The 16,030-nt window shown below is 41.9% G+C and overlaps 1 protein-coding gene across 1 annotated transcript in view; it reads right to left on the bottom strand.

The window, feature by feature from the left end:
- The window catches only part of LOC124795639 (hemicentin-2-like), a 391,499-nt gene that overhangs the window by 297,289 nt on the left and 78,180 nt on the right, over positions 1-16,030 (bottom strand). The gene's annotated exons all lie outside the window — the stretch shown is intronic.

The following is a 16,030-nucleotide window of genomic DNA, read 5'->3' as shown; positions in this document are numbered from 1 at the left end:
TCACACCGAGACCGTGGACCCACTCACGAAGCAAGTATTTATGAATACTGAATGTGAAGTAGAGTAATACATACTAAGTAGAGTAATACATGGTAAGTGAACTGGTGATACATCGACAAAGGAAAATTCTTTGCTGGATTCCAAGCAATAACAGAAAATCGAGACTGCGATGTAACCGAAGGCGTGAGGAATGCAATAGAAAATATCCTTGAGAAGCAATGATGTGCATCACTGGAAACAGAAATGCACAGTACAGGTTATGTTTGTTGGTGGGGGGAGGGTGGGAGGGGGGTTCATCGATATGCGAAGGGAAAGTGGCTGGGATAGTGATCTTATAAATATTACACTTTAAAGAAATGGTGACGATGGAGACTACATTTCAAAAAATTATTTAGTCATGAGTGAACTTAATGGAGCATTTCCTGCTTCCATCGTTCGGATTTTATACAAGGGGGTAATTACCTAACGCTTTGGAAAACCTGCTCTACATGATTAAATGATTTCTATTTGAATAAGTTTGAATAAGACAAAATTTACGCTGAGGTGACGAAAGTCATGGAATAGTTCCTTATTTTGAGGTGGACCTCCTTTGTCAGGCATCGTGCAGCAACTCGAAGTTGCGTGGACTTAACAAGTTATAGGAAGTCTCCTGTAGAAACACTGAGCCCTGGTGTCACTGTAGCTGTCCATAATTGCGAAACTGTTGCCGGAGCAGGATTTTGTGCACGAACTTACCTCTCGACTATGTACCATAAATGTTCTATGGGATTCATGTCGGACGATACGGGTGGCCAAGCTATTCTCTCGAATTATCCAGAATGTTCTGACACGGCGCATTACCATCCATCGCAGTTCCATCATTGTTTGGGAACATTAAGTCAATGAATGGCTGCATATTATCTCTGAGTAGGCGAAAATAACCATTTCCAGTCACTGAACGGTTCAGGTGGACCAGGGGACACAGTCAAATCCATGTAAACACAGACCATACCACTATGGAGCCACCAGCAGCTTGAAAAAAACCTTGCTGAATACTGGAGATCGTGGCACACTTGAGTGAAACCATCAGCTGTTACCAACTGAAATCGGGACTCACCTGAACAGGCCACGGTTTTTCAGTCGTCTATGATGAAATCGATATCGTCATGAGCTCACGAGAGGCGCTACACGCGATGTCGTGCTGTTAGGAAATACACTCGAAACTACGTCTTTTGTCATATACCATTAACGCCAAATTTCGCCTCAGTGCCCCTTACGGATACTTTCATCGCACGCCCCATTCTGATTTCTGGGATTGTTTCACGCAGTGTTGCTTCTCTGTTAGCACTGACAACTCAACGCAAACGCAGCGGCCCCGGTAAGGGGTAAGTGAAGGCCGTAGGCCAGTTCATTGTCTGTACGGAGAGGTAATGCCTGAAATTTTGTATTAGTCGTACTCCTGATGCTGTAGATCTCCGATAGCCGCATTCCCTAACGATTTAAGAAGAGGTACGTCTCACATGTCGAGCTCCTACTACCATTCCGCGTTCAAAGCCTATTAATTCCCGTCGTGCGACCATAACCACGTCGGAAACATTTTCACGTTATTCACCTGAGTACAAATGACAGCTCCGCCAATGCACTGATTTTTTATATCTTGTGTACACAATACTATCGCCATCTGTAAGCGAGCATACCACTATCCCGTGACATTTTGTCACCTCTGTGTATGATGGAGTGATTGATACGCAGAATCATCTAGCTTAAATATATATATATATATATATATATATATATATATATATATATATATATATATATATATATATTTGCTAGCAGATTATCACAGTTCATTATGTCAGATAAATATTTCAAAAGCGGTGTTAAATGTTATGGCACAACATGTCAAGAGTTCAATAACCAGTCCCTTCTTGCTGCTTCGGAGAGGTTAACTCAGTGAGGAATGTACATAAAATGTCAGCAACTCGCTCTTCCTAATTTGTGTTATCTGTACACTAACAAATGTAGCCGCCAACCTGGATCAGTGAAACTAAGGTTCGGAACAGTGGAACCAGTAGTAAGCAGTTTTGCACATGCTTCCATCGCATAGTAGCAATCGCTGACGAAAGAGCTATGGGAGTAAGACTTTTTAATTGACAGCATAGCTACATTAGCAGAAGCGAGGGCATTGAAACTGCATTCTCGTTAAAATTACTCGGTAGCAGCGGGAGCAGTTACCTCCTGCCAGAAGTCGCTGTGTTCCGTGCGAACTGTGTCCTGTGGTCAAAGTGCCACAGCAAAGTGTTAATTAACTGTCATAAACAAACGCATACGCTTCACCGGACGTAACAACTAGAGCCCTTCGGTTTGCTCGCTGTCTATTCGCTTAGCGCACAACAGAAAAACAAAAAGTCGTTCTTTCCTACCTGATAGCCATTTTTCTGTATTACTGAGCCCCGACCAATCGGCAACTGACCACGTTTGTTTCGTTTCTGTGTGGTGTAAATTAAATAAAGGTTGGAAGTTCCATCATCCCGAGTTTCGTCCTGCGTAACCTTGTGTGAGTTGAACTGGTGCAAAAGAGGGATATGCAAACTTTTAATAATATCCATTTAAATCGCATTTTTATTTATAAAAGACATCGATATCATGGAGACAAAATGAAGGTATTTTGAAATTTCTATATTTTTGACCCATCCTTACGCAAGAGAAATCTCGGAACTGTATCGCTTCTGATATGTGATCTGAGGGTAAAATATTGTACCTAGCCGGCCTTCTTTAGCCGAGCGGTTCTGGGCACGTCAGTCCAGAACCACGCGACTGCTAAGGTCGCAGGTTAGAATTCTGCCTCGGGCATGAATGTGTGTGATGTCCTTAGGTTAGTTAGGTTTAAGTAGTTCTAAGTTTAGGGGACTGATGACCTCAGCTTAGAGCCATTTGAACCATTTATTGTACCTATCACAAACTTTTCAGAAAACCAGAGGTCTTCATTAAAAATCAGTGCAGTAATGTGTCTTCTGTGCTGGGACTACGTTACTGCTACAGTACGTCTACGTATTCTTGACCCAGGCAGTCAGGGGACAAAGAGAGCGCACGTTCTGTCTCATAGTTGGAAGGAGAGAGTGGTAACTTGCACCATTCTCATTCAGTGCCGACACCAAACGTGCTCGTTTTGCAAGTCTTACCTATCATTTGCAATGGTAGAATGGACACACAGAAGTAACATACTTTCATGAATACGTAGTACAGATACATTCATGTTCAAATCTTGTGCTCATTTGTAGTCCTAAATAAGAAATGAGATTAAGCCCATTGCAAGAGATTTACTGTTATATTGAAAGGATTGGTAGTAACTGGAATGAGAAAGAAATTTGCCAATGAGAACTATAGTGCCTATGGATCAATAAGAGACAGACACCAAAAAGTATCACTTCCATACTCAATATTTATTAGCGATTAATCGGTACATCGGTAATTATATATCGTTGAGATATATCGATATTACTATGGAAAATTACCGATATGTGGATATATCGATATTTTGATGCCCATCCCTTGTGCCTATCTGCCCAACGCTGTTTTTTTTTTAAACTAACAGTAATTGTTCTCCTGTCCATCCTATGTAATAGGCTGGAAATGTGTGACACCTTATTTTATAAACACCTGAATTTGTTAAGGGGCGATTTATTAGAAAATGCTACTTAACGATCATCATTTTTTTGAGAAGACATTGAATACTGTAAGATGCAGGTCCTGAGGACGATACACAAAAAAGAATCTTTTCATTACTTCCGTTATTAGGACAAGTGCCAAGAGTGGTGATTCTATTATTGGTTTTATTTTAGAAAATATTGTCCGCTATGGTTGGTTCGAATCCATTATTGACTGCGATAACTTTATTCATATTAATCTCAGAATCGAGATATTCATCAGATAAAGGAGTTGGAACAGCTATGTGATGGAAGAATGAAAAAAGACATTTTTGTAAGAATGAGGGTGTTTGAATAGGACGATAGTATTTAATCAGTGCTGGTTTCTTTCCGTTGCGTACTGAAAGAAAATTTATCAGCTACTACTAATGCTAGATCCAAATAATTTGTCTAACGGAATTCTTTTCCTGGCTCACATGTGAAATAAGTGTTTGTCAAGTTCCGTAAAAATTTTGAAGATACACTCCTGGAAATTGAAATAAGAACACCGTGAATTCATTGTCCCAGGAAGGGGAAACTTTATTGACACATTCCTGGGGTCAGATACATCACATGATCACACTGACAGAACCACAGGCACATAGACACAGGCAACAGAGCATGCACAATGTCGGCACTAGTACAGTGTATATCCACCTTTCGCAGCAATGCAGGCTGCTATTCTCCCATGGAGACGATCGTAGAGATGCTGGATGTAGTCCTGTGGAACGGCTTGCCATGCCATTTCCACCTGGCGCCTCAGTTGGACCAGCGTTCGTGCTGGACGTGCAGACCGCGTGAGACGACGCTTCATCCAGTCTCAAACATGCTCAATGGGGGACAGATCCGGAGATCTTGCTGGCCAGGGTAGTTGACTTACACCTTCTAGAGCACGTTGGGTGGCACGGGATACATGCGGACGTGAATTGTCCTGTTGGAACAGCAAGTTCCCTTGCCGGTCTAGGAATGGTAGAACGATGGGTTCGATGACGGTTTGGATGTACCGTGCACTATTCAGTGTCCCCTCGACGATCACCAGTGGTGTACGGCCAGTGTAGGAGATCGCTCCCCACACCATGATGCCGGGTGTTGGCCCTGTGTGCCTCGGTCGTATGCAGTCCTGATTGTGGCGCTCACCTGCACGGCGCCAAACACGCATACGACCATCATTGGCACCAAGGCAGAAGCGACTCTCATCGCTGAAGACGACACGTCTCCATTCGTCCCTCCATTCACGTCTGTCGCGACACCACTGGAGGCGGGCTGCACGATGTTGGGGCGTGAGCGGAAGACGGCCTAACGGTGTGCGGGACCGTAGCCCAGCTTCATGGAGACGGTTGCGAATGGTCCTCGCCGATACCCCAGGAGCAACAGTGTCCCTAATTTGCTGGGAAGTGGCGGTGCGGTCCCCTATGGCACTGCGTAGGATCCTACGGTCTTGGCGTGCATCCGTGCGTCGCTGCGGTCCGGTCCCAGGTCGACGGGCACGTGCACCTGCCGCCGACCACTGGCGACAACATCGATGTACTGTGGAGACCTCACGCCCCACGTGTTGAGCAATTCGGCGGTACGTCCACCCGGCCTCCCGCATGCCCACTATACGCCCTCGCTCAAAGTCCGTCAACTGCACATACGGTTCATGTCCACGCTGTCGCGGCATGCTACCAGCGTTAAAGCCTGCGATGGAGCTCCGTATGCCACGACAAACTGGCTGACACTGACGGCGGCGGTGCACAAATGCTGCGCAGCTAGCGCCATTCGACGGCCAACACCGCGGTTCCTGGTGTGTCCGCTGTGCCGTGCGTGTGATCATTGCCTGTACAGCCCTCTCGCAGTGTCCAGAGCAAGTATGGTGGGTCTGACACACCGGTGTCAATGTGTTCTTTTTTCCATTTCCAGGAGTGTATAATGAGTGTCGGTATTAGGCCCTCAGTAGATAATCAAAACATCATGTACATATCTGGAATATGAGAGAATACTTAGAGTGGCCGCTCAAAAATATTTGAAAAAATTTTACTTCTAATAAGGAATTTATGAATATGTCTGCAAGAATACCAGATAACGGGTACCCATCGCAAGACCGTCGTATTGTTGATAAAACTGTCCATTGAACTCGAAACAGCTCTATTTCATTACAGTTTGAATTCTGATTATCAGAAATCTCTTTTTTATTCAGATTTTTTTTTTTTTTTTTTTTTTTGCTTTATCTAAAGTTAGGCTCGTCGAATGACTTTTAATATGAAACGATAGCGCCTTGGTATTTCGATTACAATACAAGTCTTTTTATTTTACTAACCAGGTTTTGACTGTTGAAAATTTGATATTTTTTCTGAAAAAAGATAAAATTTTTGAACATGGCATGAAGAAGCTTCGGTAGGTCGTGATAAGCACTACTCATACTATCCTAAATCTGTCGAATAGAGGAATCTATTCTATGGACTTCAAACCGAGTACGTTAATCAGGCATATTTTATGAAACGGTCTGAGTAGAAAATTAACATGATTAATAGCAGATCTAATTTCTCTTTGCAAAACTAGAGTGGGATCCTCATACAGATCGAAAATGTTGTTTTCTTCAAAAGACTTTACAGCTTGCATTACATACTCCTGTTTGCTAGCAACAACTAGAGCAATGCCTTTATCGGATTTCGTTATTACTGCATTATTTTCTTTGAGCTTTACGCTAAAGCTTTTGATTACATTTTTTTATCGATTAACTGTACTTTAAAAAATAGATAATTTTTTTCTTACAGTAGTCCTAAGTGCTCAGAGCCATTTGAACCATTTTGACTTACGCACGTCTACCTGTTGCGCCAGAGACTGCGATAATTTTCCTTGTCATTGCCACTGTGGTTCTCTCATTGTAATCTGTGAGGGTCGTTCGCTGCAGCTCAAGAATCCAGGATCAGCTTACCTTGAGGCTTTCTTATGTCTTCTTAGTGGGTCGTAAATCTCTGACACTGCCAAACTCTCGTGCCGACTAAACGTCAGAAAAATCATTCAACAAACGTTATCTGAAGAGCATGAGACGAAAGCCAATAGGGAACACAGTAGCAAGTTTCAGCAATTAGCAAGTCCTCTTTCGAGCGCACAGCCTAACTATTCAAGGATGCATGGAATACGTGAAGGAGTATCGGCAGTAATATATAGCCTATCAAAGATGTAATTCATGTGCTCACATTTATATAGCTATTTGAAACACTAGATTCAGTTATTTAATTTTATCTGTATCGTTGAACAGCTGCGCAGTGCTCTTTGACATATAAAGCACGGCCTACTTCCATCTTTACGGAATATGGCGACCTCTTCTTTTGTATTCATTCAGTAGTACTGCAGAATACACCTTATTGGAACAAATTCAAATGGTTCAAATGGCTCTGAGCATTATGGGACTTAACATATGAGGTCAACAGTCCCCTAGAACTTAGAACTATTTAAACCTAACTAACCTAAAGACACCACACACATTCATGCCCGAGGCAGGATTCGAGCCTGCGACCTTAGCGGGCGTGCGGTTGCAGACTGAAGCGCCTAGAACTGCTCGACCACCACGGACGGCTTATTTGAACAGCTAGAGCCCTAATGTGTTACGTTTGCACCGCTAAATTCAGTGCCACGTTCAACAATGACGATAAAAACAAATTACCATAGCAAAATGACATGTTAAACAGACAACGCTGACCAGCAAGCAGAAATACTCGTATAAGGCTCAGTAGCCCATGAAGAAGAGTGCCATTCTTTGAAATGCGCCATGATTGTTATTAAAAAATGTGTCTGACGCAGACAATTTCATTTCTCTCCTGTTATCATCACAATCAACAACACATACAACACTGACAGTAAATAGAAATTGCAGTGAGCTACCTGAGACCTATCCACCACTAGCATAATTATGGAAACTATCACCCAGGGCTAAGTTTGACTTCTAGAGACCTCCCACCACCGTGCTTCCGCTCCCTCCCCCTCACCATTTTTTGAGTAGCACTCATCACCGCGTAGTCTTTATATTCGTTTACTGAAATCATTACGTTGACAGGGAAGGAAAGTTATAAATTTGAGTAATGCTTTTTTGTGTGGTACAGTTCAAAATACGGTACAACACACAGCCCCAGAGTCTCCTTGTTTACTGTAATAATACTATTCGTTTTCCAATTCCATCTCCCCTCAATGCAAAGCCGTAACGGAAAAAAAACGTAGAATGTACATCTTACATTTTTGTTGTGTAGCCTGAATTGGCATAACATGTCCCCAGATAGTAGAAAGAAACGAGCTCGATGTAGCAACAGCAAAAGTAGAAAGATTCACTTTTTTGCTTAAATGATGACAAAAGTGAATTGTGTAACTTCGGCTATTTCTATATAGAAAGTTTTTTTCATGCAGTTAATCTAACATGCTGGAAATCCATAAAGAAGCAAGTGTCTCAGAACCACTAAGAGGCGTACAGGGAATCCCGGCTAGAGGTATACAAAAACATCTTTTTATATTTCAGTACCTATTAAGGTTTACAACTCTGTTTGTCCAAAGTTGTACACTGAAGCTCAAACATGCGTACGCATGTTCATGGTAAACAAATCTGCCACAACTGTAAAATACATCATTGACAAAAGTCTTGCACGACATAAGTCGCTATACACTATCACGGTTTCAGGGTCTTAGCGCTGAGCTAAAACAACAGTTGTAACCTACTCCTTTAAGCAATTAAGAAGTTTTTAAAATTAAAAACAGATAAAATAATTGAACAATAGCCTACCTAGCAGCAGTAAGACCTCATGCCCATGCTCTAGAACTAACAGGAAAACATCTATCGCAGGTGGGCCGCCAAATAATATCCCAAAGTGTGGCTACAAGGAACTCCAATCTGCAGTCGCGGCCTGAGGAAATTTCGCTTGTCCCAAAATTGCTACCGGGAATGCATACAGTCTATAACAATAGGCCAATAGCACTTAGGATATTAGGTGGAAGTCAGGGGTTAAACCGAAGTTAACCTAAAGAGCAAATAAACTTACAAACTGATATGACGAACCGCGCGAAAGCGCCTACATTCGAGGCCAGCACTAACGAAACGCCGAAACAGCGCTAGTGTGTGACCCGTGCGGCTACGGAAAGCTGACAGCAGTAACGCTGCAGGCCGTATCTGTGGTGAACACCGTGAAAAGCACGCGTAACACGGCGTGGGGAGGAGCTAAGGTACAAACACGTACGAATGCCGAGAAAATGCGGAAACAATAAAGGTAATAACCGAAAGTAATGGCGGTTCATCACAAAAGATGTTCGCCTTAGCAAACTAATAAGAAAAAGCAGCATCACTGATAACAGAATAAGTGCAACAAAGCAACACACACGACATGGAAAGCTAAAGTAGATAACAGCATAAGCCAAAGGTTAAAATTCATATAATTGGCTAAACCTGAATCAAGTAGCAGAAAAGTCTAACATAACAAATAACAGATTGTATACAAGTGACATTAAGAGGCAAGAGATTAAAAATTTTAAACATTTCAAGAAATTTAAAAAGATTAATACTAGTTTTTACAGTAATCTGATCTTATTGGAATTGTATAGCGACTTATGTCGTGAAAGACGTCCGTCAAGTTTGTACTACAGTGGCGGATTTTTTCACCATGAACATGTTACTGAACAGTTGTGGTTGTCCTATGAATAAAAATTAATCTTTATACATGTTGGTACAGTTCAGCATGGGCACCGTTTGTAACCTGTATAGACCTCGAAACGGTATTCCACTTCTCGTCACATGGTCATAAGAATGAGAGGTGTTACGACCCCTACTACTATGTAGATCGGTTGTCTCTAGCCTACCGGGTCTCGAACGCTTGATTGTACTCATGCACGGAAATTCAAAGGAGTCATCTTGGGAGACGGAAGGGGCCTGGCACTGTGAACCCCCGTACATCATCCGTTTCAACACCGAGCGAAGTGTTGCAGTGGTTAGCACATTGGTCTCACTTTCGAGTGGACAACGGCCCAAACCCTCTTCTGGCCATTCTGATTTATGTTTCCCTTAATTTCCCTAAATTGCTTGATGCAAATGCCGAGATGGTGCACGGCCGACCTCCTTCACCATCCCCCCCCTAATTCACCTGGTCTCCAACCCAAATCAACCAAACAACAGTTCCAAAACTCAGGAAACGTCTCACGGAGAAGTGTGGTGATATCTCCATGGGAATGAGGTTGGGCACCATACTGCTGGGAAATGAGGTCGGAAGGCATCTGGCAATCTGTGAAACAGCATAGTTCACCAGTATGTCGAGATAAGTGTTCCATGTCACAGCAGACCAAAGAGAAATGGACCAATCACACTCTGTTTATGTGACCCCAACCACACATTTACTTTTGGCGTGTCCCTTTGGTACTAAATCGCTTCTTCTTGACTCTCACTGCCCCATATCCGACAGTTACATCGCTTAACTTTGCCACAAATGTGGAAGGTAGATTAATCACTCAACACCACTGCATTGAGACAGTCGTTGTTTTCGTCTAAACCATGCGACATTTCAAAAAACTCACTTTCCGCGGTGATCCTCAGGCTTAACGTCATGCATAAGCTGGAGTTTGTCAGCACGTAGCCGCAGTCGTTTAAACAAATGTCGTGCACCGTCGAAAGGATGACGGGTAGTTCCCTACATGTTTCTCTAACGGATTTACGTGGTCTTGTAGCGAATGTCTCGTGCACACATTTCAGGATCTCTTCATTCACATGGGCTCTAGGACTGGCATTTGAAATTTCTTGATGAGTTCCGTCCCACTGATAAATGGATTTACTGGTATCAGGATCCACATTCAATTTTCTTCTTGCACTTCGCTAAATATGTTTTACAGATTTTTAACCATGCTAGCGACAGCACATACTGCACCATTCGTTTTGGCATCCACTTGATGACAGTCAGCAGTACTTCTGCTTGCTGGATAGTAAAGAATTGTGCGCATGCGTCATACTACGCAGCAGTGTACATTAAATGGTGAGGATCACATTTTGGACAGTATCTCTACCGACTATGTATTTACCCAACAACCTAAAACCTCGAGTTATCTCTACATAAGCATTTGTTTATGGGTACTACGTATTTACCCAACAACCTGAAACGTCGAGTTATTTCTTAATAAGCATTTGTTTATGGGTACCTCTAGCCCAGACACGCCCGGCTTTATGGAACTGCTGCTCGAAACAGCCCAATCCGGATCTCCCCGTTAGTTACATTCACACATCTCCGTGCCCTTTTCACGTTAGTTCCCTTTGACCCTTTTTGTTTTGCATTTTCTTCTCCTTCTTCTTCTTATACGCTTTTCAATCTAGGTCTATGAGAAGATCGGGTAATATCAGACAGGCGAATGCATCGGCCAAGAGCTCATTATCTCTAGCCGTAGTGCAATCATCTTTAGCGGTACTGTAATGTGAACTAAGCAAGAACAAAATCTCTCACGCAATTTCCGTTCAAAACTCCAGTGAGTTTCGGATCCGCGATAAATTATCTGAGGCTAGAAGTGAGTTTTTCGTGCACGAATTCAACTTCGTATTGTATGGTTTTGTTTGCAAGTAATTAACATCACCTTTTTACTGTATCTTCAGATACAATTGACATTATTCTCTAAATTGCAGGCTGTGACAGTTTAGTCAAAGTAATAATAATAATGGGAAAGCGGAAGTTACGTTCAGGTTGTAGAGGACAAACCAATTTCGGTTTGTACTGGATAGCATACAAATTTAAATTTTCGCGATGTCTTTCATTAATGGCCACATATGGAGAAGTGAAAAAGTAAATACCACGCAAGACACTTGACAGAAGCAATAGAAATAGTCAACTCACGATCGGGAAGCGAGTGAGAAATATTTTCTTAAAAGTTTATCAGGGACCAGATCTTATGTTTCGCCGGAAAACAATGAGGTGGCCATGAAAGCTGTTATAGGAAATAACAAGTCTTTTTTTCCATTCCGTGGTGAAAAGGGAACAATACCGTACGATTAATGCGAGCGTCGAAGAAGACTGAAATTAACACCACGTCTGTAAGTTTGGACCGATGAGGTGTCCATGTAAAGCTGAACTTCTTTACTATATGTGTTACAAAAGCTTCACTAAAGGTTAAACTAATACTTCGCTTTTGGGCTATTCTGTTCAAAAGTTTAATATAAAGACTTGATTATTAATTTTTGATGATTTTAGTTAACTTTTTCCCTATGTGGAAACTTAGTACTAAAATGTTCAACTTCTACATACTTTTGATTATTATTTATTTCCAGTCCAATTTAAACTTTTTTCTAACTGAAATTATTTTCTTACATGTTACAGATCCATGGAACCGACAAATCAACTAAAATTAGAACAAACAAAATGCAAATCGTTATATACACCGGGTGGAGAAAAATTGTGCCACGAAATTTTAGCCCTGGATAGCTGATGCCAGTAGGAACCAAAATTACTAATGTTTTGTAAGTCGACAAGGCACCATTTTTAAATTTGGCGCCACGCGCTCCGATTGGCCGCGGGATTTTTCTATTGCCGTTCGTCCGCTCACGGGCAGCGCTGTGGTTGTCGGTTCACACATACTTATGTCCCTCGCCCCGTCACTACCCCAACGTGATAAGCACGCCAATCGGACCGCATGGCGCCAAGTTTGCGTAGTTTAAAAATATTTTAAAAATGGTCAATTGTCGACCTACACAACATTAGTAATTTTGGTTCCTACTGGTAACAGCTATCCAGGATTAAAATTTCCTGACAATTATTTTCCACCCCTGGTGTCCCATTTATCTTGACAACCGGAAATATCTGTTTGTACAGATTCAAATTACTAAATGTTTCAAGCAAATGTTCTTTAGCTGTGAGGGACATCAATCAGCACGATTGCCTTCGTTGTAGCTTTGTTTTTTACCAAGATATGAACCGCGGTATGACTTTTTTAAATGGCACCCTGTATATTTTATTCGGTAGTTCATTTCCTCCCCTAAAGACCTATCCAAAAACTTATCACAGCGTACCATTCACTGAAACACTACGTTATTAATTACGTAACACAACACTGACTTTGAGCCCGGTATCACAAACTCGTCCACTTGCTGGAATTGTCAGAAAACAAATGAACACCAAGTAGTAACGTAACACAAAATTTACTTTGACTCTCCTATACCAACAGTAGAACATTCAAAGGTGCTAAAAGTGGTGACCCTGGACACCGACACACTTCAAGTGTTGCCTGCTGAAGAAAATTACAAGCAAGCACGATACGTTCCTGCATGTCCTCTGGAGTTGTTTGGAATATAACGATAGACAACGTCTTTAATGCATCCCCAGAGAAAAAAGTCCAGAGGATTTAAATCAGGAGACCTAACAGGCCAAGTAACTGTTCCCCCTCGACCAATCCATCTGGCAGGATACCTTCGGTTCAGAACGCGACCTGCACGCAAGTCGTTATGTGCTGGACATCCGTCTTGTTGTTACCACATAGGCATTCTGGTTCTTAGCGGCACTTCATCTAGAACAGGAGGAAGAATTCGTCTGAGAATGTTGGCATACGCAGTGCCGTTTAGACTACCATAGATGAAATAAGGGCCAATAATTGTAGTGCCAAGCATCCCACAGCAGACGTTAACTCTCCACTGACGCTGATGTTCCACCTGTCTAAGCCATCGTGGGTTGTCGCTGGACCAATAATGCATGTTCCTTATATTTACCTGTCCTTTGTTTCATAAGAAACATTCACCGGGAAATGGAAGATTGTAGAAGAAGTTCGGGTTGGCGAGGATTTGCGGCTGTGCCCACTGACAGAGCTGAAAACGATTCTGCAAATCATTCCCATGCATTCTTAATGTGGGTGTACACGATAAGGATGGAACCGGTGACATGTAAGAATACGATGTACACTGGTTTTAGAAATGCCAGTCTCGTGTTCAAACCGTGGCGTGCTCAAATGTGGATTCATAGCAACGGAAGCGAGAACAGTAACTACGGCAGCTTCGTCCGTGCGAGTGCTGCGACGAGTGCGTCGTCCTGGCTTGAAACTTCCCGTTACCTGAAGCGTCCAACAAGACGAGGAAACATCCATCGGGAAGGTAGGTTCTGGTCGGGATATCGCTCTGTACAGATCCGCTGCCTGCGTAGCATTTTACCTACCCTCAACTACAACAATAAAAGAAAAGTTATGTCGATGCCTTTACTGTATGCCTACTCTACACAACAGTATTTAAAAGGACTAAACTACTGTACTAAATATACCCGTTAATAAGAAAATAGTATTGCAATTACTGTTCTGCTAACTTACGTTCCCCATAGATGAGTAGCATTTCTACCTCCTCTTCGCTAATGTACATTCTATTCACACAACTCTTCAACTGACGATGGTTGAGGGAATGACGGGTGTGCATTCTGCCTATGTTTATATTTATTCTCTGTCAACGTCAGCACTTGGATGTGTTCCATTACCCCGAGTACCTACACTAAGCGATGCGAGCGTCAACGTCAGTGTTGTGTTATGTAATTAATAACGTCGTGATTCAGTGAATGGTACACTGTCACACAACTCTTCAACTGACGATGGTTGAGGGAATGACGGGTGTGCATTCTGCCTATGTTTATATTTATTCTCTGTCAACGTCAGCACTTGGATGTGTTCCATTACCCCGAGTACCTACACTAAGCGATGCGAGCGTCAACGTCAGTGTTGTGTTATGTAATTAATAACGTCGTGATTCAGTGAATGGTACACTGTCATACGTTTTCGAATAGGCCTTTAGGAGAGGAAATGAATTACCGAATAAAAAATGCAGGTTGTCATTTAAAAAAGTCAACGGCTGTTCATACCTTTGTGCAAAACAAAGCTACAACGAGGCAATCATGCTGACTGATGTCCCCCTGACGGCTAAAGAACATTTGCTTGAAACATTTTGTAATTTGCATCTGGACAAACAGTTATTTAAGAGGTCAAGATGAAATGGGAAATTTTAAGTTGATAAACCAGAATAACTTTGAAAAATAAGCTTCACAGGAAAAAATGTGTAGAATCCAAAGTAGATTATTTACGAGGGGGACATCTGATGGTGCTAAAATTAGCCCGCCAACCCAGCCCGCTGGGGGTGGGGCCGGAGGCAACTTTAAAATTTCAAATGGGAACTCCCATTTTTTATTGCACTATCAGATTCTACATAAAAACTACATACATTTTGTCTTAAAGGTTTGTTTTGATTCTACATAAAAACTACATACATTTTGTCTTAAAGATTTGTTTTCATTCTTGGTAGTTGGAGCTGTAATTCAAGAAAATCCATGTACTCATTTCTGTGTGGAAAATGGTTACGGACAAATAAAAAAATACTCATTTACTTCGTAAACTTTGATTCGGTTAAACTAAAACTCTCCCACTTCCCCCATAGGGTGGGTTTTGAGAGAGAGGAATTAGAGTTTTACAAATGTTGACCCAAGTACTGTACTAATTTTTTCTGCAGATTTGAATGAGTACTGTTTCGTGGTCATGAGCCCACACAACTTTTAATTATCAAACAAATCATCTGACTAGCTAGCTAACTAAAAAAACATACTACTTACTAATGAAACAACTCATTAACTAACAGAGTAAACAAAGTAAAAGACTATCCCTAATCATTTTCCACGCAAAAATGAGAACATGGATTATCTTGAATTACAGCAGCAACCACGAAGAATCAAAACTATTGTTTAGGACAACATGAATGTAGTTATTTATGTAGAATCTGATTCTGCACTATAAAATGGGGGTTCCCATTTGAAATTTTAAAGTTGCTTCCCACCACACCCTCCGGGGGCTGGGGTGGTTGGGCTCATTTTAACACCAGATGATGTCCCCCTCGTAAATAATCAACTTTGGATTCTACACATTTTTTCGTGTGAAGCTTATTTTTCGAGTTATTCTGGTTTGTCAACTTAAAATTTACACCCTGTATACAAACCAATGAAAGTATTATTTATGACATTATGTATCGTAGCATAATACCTCTTCCTAATGCTGCTTACCGTGAAGAATGTTCAAATCTAACTTCCTGAAAAAATTATGATTTCGAAAAAGTTTATGAGCGATACTATCTGCCCTTCCGTAAACCTTCGCCCTTACTCTTCCACTTTTCTTCCACATTTTTCCTCCTTCACAACTACTCCCCAACGGAAAATGGTCCTGGGGCACAAGCCTAGATTGCCGAATCATTGTTATGCTACTGCGCTACGCCTCAAGACACCTGAAATTAAAGCTGTCCAAATGGCGTCACCTAGATACGACTGAGCCAGAATATAGCCAACACATGCCTTCGTTACCATCAACGTGTGCTACAGAAATTGCTAGACTGTAGAAGCAATGGACATGCGAGTGGGCGTAGAATTCTTCGG

The sequence above is a fragment of the Schistocerca piceifrons genome, chromosome 4 (assembly GCF_021461385.2).
Source record: "Schistocerca piceifrons isolate TAMUIC-IGC-003096 chromosome 4, iqSchPice1.1, whole genome shotgun sequence".
Lineage (NCBI taxonomy): Eukaryota > Metazoa > Arthropoda > Insecta > Orthoptera > Acrididae > Schistocerca > Schistocerca piceifrons.
Note: the sequence above shows the minus strand (reverse complement) of the source record. Positions and strands in the feature narration are given on the sequence as shown.